At 49.8% G+C, this 13,231-nt stretch overlaps 1 protein-coding gene and 1 long non-coding RNA gene across 16 annotated transcripts in view; one reads left to right on the plus strand and one right to left on the minus strand.

Annotated features, from left to right (window-relative positions):
- Positions 1–11,779, minus strand: part of TSC1 (TSC complex subunit 1) — a 50,930-nt gene extending 39,151 nt beyond the window's left edge. For 5 of the 15 annotated variants that reach the window (XM_045467393.1, XM_045467382.1, XM_045467394.1 and 2 more), the window contains exons 1-2: positions 11,653–11,761; positions 1,287–1,349 (exon numbers count right to left, since the gene is read on the minus strand). The gene's annotated coding sequence lies outside the window, so the exon portion shown is untranslated. Of the gene's footprint in view, positions 1–1,286; positions 1,350–11,319; positions 11,431–11,623 lie in introns of those variants that run through there. The other 10 variants (XM_045467395.1, XM_045467381.1, XM_045467385.1 and 7 more) reach the window with 6 other exon arrangements.
- LOC123592419 lies at positions 11,751–12,885 on the plus strand. Its single transcript, XR_006709763.1, has 2 exons — positions 11,751–11,853; positions 12,335–12,885. It is a non-coding gene; the product is annotated as an uncharacterized LOC123592419 (long non-coding RNA).
- The last annotated feature ends 346 nt before the right edge of the window (positions 12,886–13,231 follow it).

Raw genomic sequence — 13,231 nt, forward strand, 5'->3', positions numbered from 1 at the left:
GAGAACTCCAAACTTTACAAACCTAGCTACTAAAATGTCATGCAACTGCAATACTAAATTTGCGACTTAGGATGTGTGCTACTCAGCTTGGGCCCCAATCATATGAACACCACCGCTTGACAATGGGTTCTAATTCATATGCCGCGGACTTGTGAAGAAGGGCGAGTGTGAAGAACACGCAAAAACACTGAGAATGAAGTCACCCTCCGAAAGCTTCCCCTACTTGTGAGAGAAGGACACTTCCGCCCTGTTGTTGGTCCACAATCTGTACGAAATTCCTCTTTGTGAACAGACAATCAGTCTTGAAGGCAAGAAATCCCCACTTTATTTCACAATTCCTGTGATGTAAGGTGAGGCGGACGATGACAGGACATAGTAATTGGCAACAAGTGAGCCATCAAGTGAACCCCATCAGCTACACACGGAGAGAGACGGCAACCAAACACCTCCCCATCTTCCCCACATCTTCCTACAGACGCACACAGTGCTGTTGCACTGGGCACTCTTGCTGGTAAACTCAAAATTACAGCTCAGTGATACAAGTAACGTCACTAAGACCAAATTCGCATCCGCAAAAGTGCCAAAGCCTCACTATTTATGAAGAGTATATTCTAGGACTTTGAAAATCCTCCAGTCCTAGAGACCACCACGTCCTATAGTCCATCTCCAAACACTAATTAAGACGATTAATAAGTAAAGCCATGTGAAGACGTAAATGCTAATTCACCGGTTCGGGGGTTCTCGGCGCAGGATGTACATTAGAATCACCTGGACAGTTCACAAAGTCCGGATGCCCAGGCCCCACTCCAGAGCAGGTGAAGGGGTGGGGTCGAGAGGGTCGAGAACCTCTGCGTTAGTCAAATGACTCGCCCCAACACAATGGCTTCAGTTTAATCAATTTAATGTAGTGGTTAAAACCGAGCTTCGCTGCTAAGATGACCTGATCTGAGTCAACACGTCCACCGAGCAGCAGCTAAACAACCTTAGGAAAAGCAGATAATATCTCAGAGCCTCGTTCCTCATCTGCAAAATGAGGATACACCAAAAGTGTGGCTGTGAAAAAGAAAATAGGTAACACGCATAAAGCACTTAACACAGTGCCTGGCACTGAATAAGCAATTAATAAACCACGGGGAGTTTGACAAATCATCTCATGCCACAGGAGGACCAGTACCTAGCCAGTAGCTTAACCCAGAACCGTTCAAACAAGTACACGTCTACACAGTCACGCCGGTGAGCGATTCCCGTCCATCTCCCCCAACCACTGGACTGAGTTGATACCTTACCTGTTCTGGGGACAATTGGTGCTTCGGCTTCCAGTGCTGTCAACCTGGTGTCTTTCATGGTCACTGAAGGGAAAAAACACACATATGTGGACAACAATCTTACAGTGAACTGAAAACCAGATGCAACGAGGGGGAGGTTAGGGCTCATCTGGTCCAAGCTGCTTCCTGCCCTAGCCCTGACAGGTGGCCATCTGGTTTCCACTGGAACGAACATTTACAATCGCTGGGCACACGTGCCCCTCTCTCCCTGTCTACATTTCTGAACAGCTGGTTGCTGGAAAATCCTTTATATTGTGCTGAACTTGGAATCTCTGTCTTCTGTTAGCTGTTTATTCGAGCTATACACAAATGGGCAGGATGGGTTCTAGAATCACACGATTCCAAGTTGCAATCCAAGCTCTGCCAGGTCATCAGCTGGGTCACTTCTGGCTGCTTATCTTAGCTTCCTAACATCTAGCCTTGTTACCTCATCTGGAAAGTGAGAACAGCGGCCTCTACCTCAGGAGGCTGCCTGGGGGGTTACACGGGGTAGAGCCCTGGCACAGCGCGGGGCAGAGTCATCACTCACACGGCCTGGGGACTCAGGCCACAAGAGCAGGAACGGTGCCAGGCGCAGGGCACCTAGCGGGCCTACACCTCCTCATCGCCTGCCACGGCCCCCTCCCGCCCTACAGCCCACCCCCCACCCCGGCCCCCAAGCTAAGCATTCACCCTTAAAATGTCAGCTTATACATCTGCCCCATCAGAGAAGGCTTCCCTCCCCTCCGCTCCCGTGCCCCAGACTAGGTCAGGTCCCCTGTTATGTCTGCTTAGCAGCCTATATTTCTTTGTGTCACTTGCCACAACCCAATTAAATAAGCGTAATTAGTTACTGAACATGACTCCCTCACTAGAATAGAAGTTGCATCCAGGGAGGGGCAGGAGCTCAGTCAGTAGCGTATCTCTAGCGGCTACCACGGTCTCTGGTATGGTTGACTAAAGGGTAGGACTTAAAATATTTCTTAAATAAATGCACAAGGCTGAATTCTGCCTTCGAAACAGCACAACCTGAATCTCATCCTTCCACGTGACAAGCATAAAATACTTGTGAACAGCTATCATTTTTCTACTTTCTTCCCCTTTTTAACAAAACTTTCTGTCTTGGCAATTATCTCATATTAAATAACCACATAAAATAGGCATATACGTGTGTGTGTATATATTCCAAAGTGTTTTTTTTTTTAACATTAATTTATTTTTGAGAGACAGAGAGAGACAGAGCACAAGCAGGGGAGGGAGAGAGGGGGGGGAGACACAGACTCTGAAGCAGGCTCCAGGCTCTGAGCCATCAGCACAGAATGGAGCTCAAACCCACAAACCGTGAGTGAGATCATGGCCTGAGCCGAAGCCGGACGCTCAACCGACTGAGCCCCCCAGGCGCCCCTATCCCAAAGTGTTTTAAAATGTGGGCCCTTTAGGGGCGCCTGGGGCGCTCGGTCGGTTAAGCGTCCAACTTCAGCTCAGGTCACGATCTTGCGGTCCCGTGAGTTCGAGCCCCGTGTCAGGCTCTGGGCTGATGGCTCAGAGCCTGGAGCCTGCTTCCGATTCTGTGTCTCCCTCTCTCTCTGCCCCTCCCCCATTCATGCTCTCTCTCTCTCTCTGTCTCAAAAATAAATAAAAACATTAAAAAAAAAAATTTAGGGGCGCCTGGGTGGCTCAGTTGGTTGAGCGTCCGACTTCGTCTCAGGTCATGATCTCCCGGTCCGTGGGTTCATGCCCCGCATCGGGCTCTGCGCTGACAGCTCAGAGCCTGGAGCCTGTTTCGGATTCTGTGTCTCCCTCTTTCTCTGACCCTCCCCTGTTCATGCTCTCTCTCTATCTCAAAAATAAATAAATGTTAAAAAAAAATTTTTTTTTTTTAATTTAAAATGTGGGCCCTTCGAACTAAATGTAGGTACAGTGTAATCATGAGCTGGCAGCCCCATGAGGAGCAGGGATTACCTGTCTGGTCCCCCAGTGGGCACCCCGGGCCTACTGCAGGATCTGGCAGAGAAGAGGCAAATATACCCTGTTCGGGTCAGCAAAGATTTCACCACCTTCTCCGGTAGCCTTTGCGGAGTGGGAAATAGAGCGAGAAAGCTGAGCCGCACACACTGCGCGCGACGCCCCGTCAGCGGGCGTGCGAAAGCCCTTTGCTGAACTGTGACGTCAAAGTCGAGCTAGTGGATGGAGCAACTCTCTAACAAGTAACAGCTCTTGCCCCAGACGACCGGGTAACTACATTTCCTTGTGGAGCACACTCTAGCATTAAAATCCAACGGCCCTCGGTGGCATCGTGCAAGTGTGTGTACTTCCAAAAAGGCCAGCCAAACCGTTCAGACGGGGAGTGCTTGCCTGGCCACAGTCACTCCGTCAAGTAAAGAACCAGAATTGAAACACAGAAGCCTCTACTATTCCGCATCTTAAAATCAGCTGTAGTCCAGTGAGTCGTACAGACTTCCTCTTACAATTAATCCTAGTTGGATCTTTTACCTGCCTGACAAGGAGTATCCCAGGGAAGGGTGAAATTGGGATATACACAAGATGAGATCTCGTAGCCTGCCCAGCCAAGATCGCCACCGTAGACAAAGGGACTGGCACGGGAAATCAGAATGTTTTTTGTCCAATGCTCAACACGAAGACTTCTTTTTTTTTTTTTTTTTTTAATTTTTTTTTTCAATGTTTATTTATTTTTGGGACAGAGAGAGACAGAGCATGAACGGGGGAGGGGCAGAAAGAGAGGGAGACACAGAATCGGAAACAGGCTCCAGGCTCTGAGCCATCCGCCCAGAGCCTGACGCGGGGCTCGAACTCACGGACCGCGAGATCGTGACCTGGCTGAAGTCGGACGCTCAACCCACTGCACCACCCAGGCGCCCCACGAAGACTTCTTAAATTCTTTATCACTAGGCCAAAAAACGGCTCATCGTAACAAACTGTCATCAATCTAATGTCGACAAGTCAAAGGCCACCTGCCATTATTTATATTTTTAACTGCTTATTGACTTATCCATTTATATTTAAATCCTGCCCTATGGAGGTACTGCTAGGTAACATCATCCTCGTCAGGCAAGTGCAATGTGGCCTGTGAACTCCCTGATCAGAGGTGAGGAATGTTGAAGACCCTCTTTAAAGCTGTGGATGGAAACACCTTCAGAGCATAACAGGGTCGAGTCACGTTCTTAATCTTCAAGAGCCAAATCAAAAAAGAAACATGCCCCCAGATCTAGATGTTTCCTCTTTCATATCTGACTCAAAAGACGCATTCTCACCGAGAGATGGAACTTCCTACAAGCAGTCTTTTTGAATGAATGAATGAATGAATGAATGAATAAAGGGTAAGTCTGAGGAAGAAGAGGGCTCTGTGCTTTTAGTATTCTGAGATTAAACAGAAAGAGCTCAGGTCAATTTGTTTCCATAGTTCACCTTAATTTCATTCTTAAGGTGTTTACAGAGAGATGGCTTATATACTTAGGATTACACTCAAACTCCAGCTTAACAGGCACGTACAGCTGCCATCAGCAGAACCCTACACACTTTTTTTCACATCCCTCTGTCCTGGGCAAGGTGCATTACACGCTGTGAGACAGCTAAGAGCTATGCATCCCTTTATGAAATACCTAAAATGCCTTTAGAAAGTATTTTATCTGAAAACATCAGTCGAGTATTCAGACTTTTGGCAAACCATGCCAAGGCATCACGCGTGTGGCCTTCTATCCCACGATGCCTTAGAACTGCAAATCCCATCAAATAGGTACCTGCATAACCTACCGCCTGAGACGATTTTATACATGCTTGTCTATAAGGTAAAAATGAAGGCAGGTGTCTCGTCACCATAACTTGCTTCCCATGCTCAAGTCTTTCATCTAAAAAATTCAAAGACAATTCAGATACGGGTTCAGGCACAGACGGACTACTTCACAGGACAGGCAGATCAGAACCAGCACTCCATTATGTTAATAATAAAGATATCAGCAATAACGATACGCTGGTACACCACTGCGCTCGGCGCTGGCTCAGTAACAGTCTCGGGTGATTTCCTCGAGCAATCTTCCACCAAGTGAACAAAGCTGCCTTCAGCACAGATGCATCCAAAAAGGGTAAGATACTAGCTGCCACTCCCTCTTCCCACGACACACAGGGAGGAGGAGAAGGGGTTAGGAAACACCACTCCGCATGTGAGCGTGAAGCACAAAACGTGTAGTTGTGGCTGACTTCCCCGCCCTCGCAGCTGCACACCCTCTCAAGGTCACATGAACCGGGCCAGGGGAGCTCCAGATTCGCCATTCAGAATTTTTGCCATTAGGGACCTGGAAGGACAACTTGCTGAAGCTTATGCCCCATTTCAAAGGTGAGTCTTGTAGAACTTGTCTGTAGGGACGGAGCTTGGTCTCAGTAAGATATATCTCTTCTATAAATAATAATGTGTCTTTTAGCCTGAATCAAAATTATTTACCAAGAAAATACACATCAGACAAGTATCATGCATGTTTCAAACAGCCACTCTACCGAGCTTCCCCTAAAAGAAATCTGAGCAAACTGCAAGATTTCTTTAAGTTTCAAGTTCCTAGGACTAAAACAGAAATACTCCCAGGAAAATCAAAGGGCACAGGCTTTGACACTTCAGGATAGTGGTTCTCAAATGTGGTCCCAGCAACAGCAGCATCACCTGGGGATTTGTTAGAAATGCAGACCCCTGGGCCTTGTGCCACACCTCTGAATCAGGAACTGTGAGGGTGGGGTCTTCTGGGGGATTCTGATGCCCTTATTAAAGGTGAGAACCACTGGCCCAGGAAGCAGAAGGATGAAGCCAAAAAACACTGAAAATATAAATTTGGGGGCGCCTGCGCGGCTCAGTTGGTTAAGCGTCCCACTTCGGCTCAGGTCATGATCTCGCAGTCTGTGAGTTCGAGCCCCATGTCAGGTTCTGTGCTGACAGCTCAGAGCCCGGAGCCTGCTTAAGATTCTGTGTCTGTCTGTCTGTCTCTCTCTCTCTCTGCCCCTCTCCTGCTCACACACACTCTCTCTCTCTCAAAAATAAACATTAAAGGGGTGCCTGGGTGGCTCAGTCAGTTGAGCGTCCGACTTCGGCTCAGGTCGTGATCTCGCGGTGAGTTTGAGCCCCGCATCGGGCTCTGTACTGCAGCTCAGAGCCTGGAGCCTGCTTCGGATTCTGTGCCCCCCTCTCTCTCCGCCCCACCCCTGCTTGTGCTCTGTCTCTCTCTGTCCTTCAGAAATGAATGAACATAAAAAAAAATTTTTTAATAAGTAAAATAAACATTTAAAAAGCCACAAAAATACACATATATATTTAATATATAATTTTAAAAATAATTTGAGGTTCAAAGGGAAAAAAATACATAGTGCCTAAACCTTGGAAAAAAGCCCAGTGGAATTCTGCCAGGTGCTAAAGGTACCAGCACAGACTGAACTCCAAGCCTGACAAGCACTTAGCAAGTTACATACCTGAGATCTCCACTTCTAATTTTTTTTAATGTGGCATTTAAGTCGAATTCCCTGACAAGTGTAAAGAATCATTCAATGTAGAAGTTTAACAAGATGATGTACAACCCAAACAGTACACAGGTCCACCTCTGAAAGGCTTGGGCCTTTCCCACCTACTGGTTTAAAAAAAAAAAAAAAAAAAAAAAAAAAAAGTTTTTAATAAAGCCCAAGTCCATTTTTAAGAGGAGTAATCTGTCTAGAATAATCAGCTGGGCTGCAAGCTGGGTCTATAAAGTTCCTGAATGGATCTGTATGAATTGTTTGGTGGTGACAGGACAGGAAGGGATATTTGGTCCAAAGCTTCCAGCAGATTTTCAGAGGGGAACTGAGGCGCCCCAAAAGTTAAGAACCACTAACTTATGAATGAGTTTATGAGATTAGCGGCTCGTGTCATTTATCAAAGCGAAAGATGAAATGTTTGGGCTCCGAAGCCAACCAACAGGGTTCAAATCCCGGTTGAGAAGCTGTGAAAGTGACCTCAGGCCTCAGTTTCCCCATCTTCCTCACCTGTCTCTAAAGGCTGTGGGAAGAGTTAACGGGGATCATGCATGTAACATAGCACCGTGTCAGGCACATAAGTACTCAATAAATACGAACTTGATTATAACAATATTACTAGTAAATGAAATGTATTGCTGGGTACATGAAGCTTCAGTCTACCCATGTAACAACTTGTATGTGCAACATTGATAAAACCATTCTATAACTCGAAATGGATACACTTCATGTTTGCTGCTGTGCTCCCTGAACTATTCAAAGTAGCACTGGTCTTAATGCAGACATTAAGGTCACTCTATCTGTTCTTTCTTATCACCCCCTACTAAGCCTCCCATCAGCAACAGAAAGGCAAAACTGTCCCCGGTTACTCAAATAATGCTTCGTGGTCTCTCCCACCATTATCTTTACTTTAGAAAGTGACCTGTGAATTCTAGGCCAGTCACTATCAAGCCTTGTTTCGTATCAAAGCTGGGGTTTTAAGGCACTTTACTCATTAGATGCTAATCTGAATTCATTCAACCTTAAAAAGTTTTCTGTTACCTTTTGCTGGTTCCCAGGACAGAACAAAAGTTAGCACTGCACAAGGGACAAGAAGAAACTGGCGAGGTCCTAAGATCATATATCTTTAATATATAAATATATATATATATATATATATATATATATATATATATATATATATATATATTTTATTCTCCCCCCCAAAAACAGAGACATTAGATATTAAATGACTAACTTCTAGTAACTATAGGCTTAAAAAGTAAACCAGAAAAAGGATAATCTCAAATTGCTGATGGCAGACCTCTTTCAGACCAATTTAAATGGCCAAAAATGAGGAATATTGTCAAGCAAACTAAATTATACTAAACACAGGGGGGGAGATCTCAAGTGTGAGTATATGTTAATTATACACACATATATTTTTAAAGCAAAAAGCTACAGGTTTGAATGTTACTGAGTATACTTTGCTTTCATGCTTAAGCTCAGCTCCTTACATGACAAACAAAACTAATATAAATAAAACCAATCTCTCAAAGAGAGATTTATAATGTGAAGAATTTACAGGGGGTTACCTCTTAAAGCATCATGTGATACAAAGGAAAGGATACAGAAGTCATCACTCACTGGGTCAGGCTAAGGGTCACCAATGTGCTTAGTTATTTTTAAATTTTTCATGTTTATTTATTTTTGAGAGATACAAAGACAGAGCACAAGCGGGGGAGGAGCAGAGAGAGAGGGAGACACAGAATCCGAACTAGGCTCCAGGCTCCGAGCTGTCAGCGCAGAGCTCGACGCGGGGCTGGAACTCACGAACCGCAAGATCATGACCTGAGCCGAAGTTGGACGCTTAACCGACTGAGCCACCCAGGCGCCCCAATGTGCTTAGTTATTATAAAGCCGTAAACACTTGGAGTCAATCAATCGAGTCAGAATGTTTAACTGAAGCCCCAGGAGGACTTGAAATCCCAGAAATTCAGACTTAGAAACACTCTAATTCACAAGCCAACTCTCTTACTTCACAGACGAAGAAGCTTAAGCTTAGAGAACTTCGATGGCTTGTTAAAAGTCAAGAGCTATCTGATTTTTAGCAAAGGCCTAAAACAGTTGATGCATCGCTGTACTTGGTTCCTCTGCATCCAAGAGTATACTGTTAATTCCAGGAAAAGCTAGTCCACTGTGGCTCTGGAACCTGGAACAGAACATACCTGTACCCTAACAAATGGGGAAAGAAGGACAGAGCTACGGGATCAAGTCAACTGTAATTCAGAGCCCAAAACTCACCCAGCACTACACACCCACCGAAGGGTAGAAACTATCTTAGGAAATGCCTTTGCAATAAATTATACATCAAAGGAAAAATAGCCAAATTGACACTCGAAGCCACTGGTCCTCAACCTCTGGCGTACATCAGAATCACCTACAACTGCCTCCAAAATATATACCCAGGGTATCCTTGGAGACCAAGCATGTGGGCCCGTGTACTATGGGGCTGGACATCTGCGCATGGAGGTTCTGACGAACACGACTGCTTGAGATCGCGTGTTCCCGGCGATTTTGGGATTCCGTAAACATTACACAGACAGGTGTATCTTTGATTTGCCCTGGGAAGACTGTTCAGTTTCGGCCCACAAATGACACCAAGCATGCACAAAACGCCTCGGATTACGCCGCAACAGTAGCCGTGTGACATGCCCTCACTCTTAACCCAGGGAGGAAGGGTACAAGCGAGTCACAGGACTCGAGACACTCCAAGTTAGTGAAGCGGGGTCCTGAAGGCCTGTAGCCGCCCAAGAGTCTGTCTAACTAGGAATTTAGAAACACACGAAGCCCTCAGGACCCGAGGAAATGCACGAAGGGAAGAAAGCTTCCATCATCCACCTTTCCAGGCACCTGATGGAAGAGGGTTTTAGGTAAGATATTAACTTTAGTAAGAGGGTATTTTCATTTTACATCGTCCATAAATACCCCTTAAGTTTACGGCAGGGGGTTAGGGGAAGACTTGGCTGCTCCCCAGGGCAATAGCGGAGAATGTTTCAGCGTTTCTGAGGGGCTTCATTTGCCTGATGCACGACTGTTACCGGTACATTTCCCTACACAACCCTAAATCAGCCCTCCCATTTGCATACTCCACGTTTACTCAGGAATGTTCAACTTCGGAATCACAGGTGGCTGCTCGGCAAATCAAGGGCTCCCCGAAGACTCGGTTTGATAAACGCTTCCTGAAATTTACAGCCCCGCCTCGCCGGCGTGTTTGAATTCCGATGACTCCAAGTGGATCCCGAAATTATAAGTCAAAGCATCTCAGAAGAGTATTATTCTATTCTAGTACTTTTACAACTTACTCTATGCAAAGCGAAGTGCTATTTCCAGGCTTTCTATTAACAAAACAAAACAAAACAAAAAAACAGCAAGGATTTTAGTAGGACTCCTTTCCGCGGTAAACGTGTCCTTTTCCAAAAACATCACACACTTGCCGGCCTAATTTAGACGCACGTGTTTACAACACAAAGGCTGCCATCCCAAAGGAGGCTCAGGTGTAGGAGCCCCTATAGCTGTTGGAGGCCCCATAGCTGGACACAACGGACCCCTCTTCAACACGAGACGCGCACGTGCGGCACGGGCACCTGCGCACCAACTCCGGCCGATCGGTTCCGGCCACTTAGTTCGAATGACAGGCCGGCTCCGGTCAAGCGACATCCACACGGACCAAGCGGGAGTGGCAACAAGGCCGGGAGCACAGGCTTGGAACCCACAGCCCAACACCCTGCAGACGGGACCCTGGGCCACCAGCCCCAAGCTCTCTGGGCCTCAGTTTCCTCCCCTGGGAAATGGAGGCGTCCACAGCGGCCGCCTCTCCCCTCCGTCGCGGGGACTGCAGGAGAGGGCGACCGCCGAGCACCTACCCGCCCGGGGAGCGCTCCACGAACGCGAGCGCTTGCTCTCGGGAGGGCCGCGCCCCCCCCGCCGCTCCCCCCCCCGCGCCCCCCCCCGCCGCTCCCCCCCGAGCCCCCTCCCCCCCCCCCCCCCCCGCCCAGCCCCCGAATCCAAAACACACGCAGCACAACTCGCTCGCGGGAAGCACAAAGAGCTTTAATCCTCCAAGGTGTCTCGGCCCGCGGGCTCGTCGTCCTCCAGTTCCGCAAACGAATGAATGGGCGTCGAGGAGCGGCTCCGCAAACAGCTAGCCGCCGCCGAGGCTTCACCTCGGCCGCCTGGGAGGTAACTGTCTCTGACCGTCAATCAAACACCCACGGGCACACGCGGAGCGAGGCACCCCAGTCCCGCAAATTTCAGCGGACGCGCCGGGAGTGCGGGCGAGTCCCCGATGCCCACGGGCTGCCTCCATTCATTCTCCGCCCCACCCCCGGCCCCCCCTCCGGAAAGCCCCAGCTCCAGCCGCCCTCCCCCACCGGCCCTGCCCCTCCGGCCGGGGGTCTCTCCCCTGCCCCCCGCACCCCGCGGGAGCCTGTCACCCCGCCAAGCGAGGGGCTGGCGAAGGGGCCCGCCTCACCCCTGCCCTCGGCACCGCGCCCCGGGGGTGCAGCCGTCCCCTCGGCCGCCGAGGAGGGGCGAGATGCTGGTCCGGCCCGCCTCTCCTCCCCAGGGACTCTCGCCAGCTCTGCGGGGCCCCGCCAGAGACAGCACGTAATCAGAGGGAGGGGACAGCCCTCCGGACACCCCTTCCCGGGCTTCCCTCTCCAGCAAGCGAGCCCCCTGCCCCAGCCCCTCGGGGCCCCCCCCGACCGGGGTCGTGGTGCCAGGGGTGCCCCGAGAAGCCCCCGTGGAAAGGAGGGGGGCGACACCCCCATACTCACCCACCGTCTCCTCCCCCTCAGCTGTTTACCTCACAGTTCCTCCAGCCTACAGGGCGCCGCCATCTTGGACGTACAGCACCTCCCCCGTCGTGAAATGCCCACGACCGCTGCAGCCTCCGCCACGAAAAAGAGTGCCCAGCTGGGTCTCCCCTCCCCCTCGACCCCAGCGGCAGATGACCGCGGCCGGCAGCCCCGTTGGACGGAAGAGGCCGTCCTGCTCATTACTGGTGGTGAGAACCGGCCGAGAAAGAGCCCAGGAGAGTTTGTAAGGTCGGGGGGGGGGGGGGGGGCGGGGACGGGCGGAAGGATCCCGAAAGGCGGCCGCTGAAAGATCTTGTGACTCTGAAGGAGGCGAAAAGAAGGGCCGGCGCGGCGGGAGGAGCCACGCGAGGGAGCGAGGGGCGGGGCTGAGGTCACGTGCTCGGGCGGGCGGGGCCGTGCAAGAGGCGTAAACAAGGTGGCCCGGCTGGGTGTGGTTGGGGTGCTTGCTGCCTTCCCCCTCGTCCCCTCTGCCCTTGCAGACCCAGTTGTTCCCTGCCCCCCGGCCCCCTTCCCGGGGTGTCTCTCTCTCTCTCTCTCTCTGTAACCCGCCGCAGAGCCGCGATCATGTTTCCCAAAGAGCCCCTGGGGCCCGCGTGGGTGAAGGGTCCGCTCTGGAGCCTTGGAGGAGTGGCTTTTCACTCCATCCGGGCAGCCTTCGTTCCTTTGCAGAATATTCGCAAAACCCCACCTCTGGGACTGTGAAGAAAGAACCACACTGGCGTCTGCCCTCAGGTTGCCAACGCCTCAGACCTGATCACGACAGTTGTGGACAACCACCCTAATCGGAGCAGACAGCTTTGAAATGAAGCAGCCTTAGTTCTGTCCCTTCTATTTCCTAGCTGTCTATCGGCTAGACCTGACAAGTCTTAAAGTCGGCGGGGGCCTCAGTTTCTTCCTCTGGGAAATGAGCATAATAGCATTCCTCAAGTGAGAATTCAAGCCCCGAGCATAGTAAAATGCTCAACAGGTGATGTTCTTTATCAGAGGCCAGAGCAGCATGACAGAGCAGGCAGAGAGTGAGAGATGAGCCTAACGGAATTTGAAAGGCTTTTTGAAGGAGTGGGCACCTGCTTTGTTTTTAAAGGAAAGGTAGGTTTTATGAAATAGAAATGGGAGAGGCGGTTGGGAGGCCGAAAGCACCAACGAACAACGAATCAAGAGCCTGGAGGCAGTAAGTGCTGGGTGCCTTCTGGGAATAACAAGTTTTGTCATGGGAACCAATTGGGTCACAATGCCAGGCAGCTTGTGATACAAGGGGCCAGGTGCATCAGTGGCCAGGACAGTGGGTGCTGTCGGAATTCGGAGAGGCCCGGTGTAGTCCCAGGTGGGGCTGCTGCTAGCTTGTCTGGTGCTTTGTGAGAATCAGACACCCCTTCTGAGACCGTAGCCCATGTGAGCAGAGCCCAGGGTGTATTTCAGCCCTGTCCTCTAGCCCCCGATCCTCCTGGATTGAGCAGTGCACAGCCTTTATAACCATGCTGGTTTATGGGGAAGGTGGGCGTTGAGCTGGGGACTCAACCAGTCTAACGTGGTTATGGAGGCAGTTGGGGGAAGCCAAGAGTTCTT

Source organism: Leopardus geoffroyi, chromosome D4 (genome assembly GCF_018350155.1).
Source record: "Leopardus geoffroyi isolate Oge1 chromosome D4, O.geoffroyi_Oge1_pat1.0, whole genome shotgun sequence".
NCBI classification, from domain to species: Eukaryota; Metazoa; Chordata; class Mammalia; order Carnivora; family Felidae; genus Leopardus; species Leopardus geoffroyi.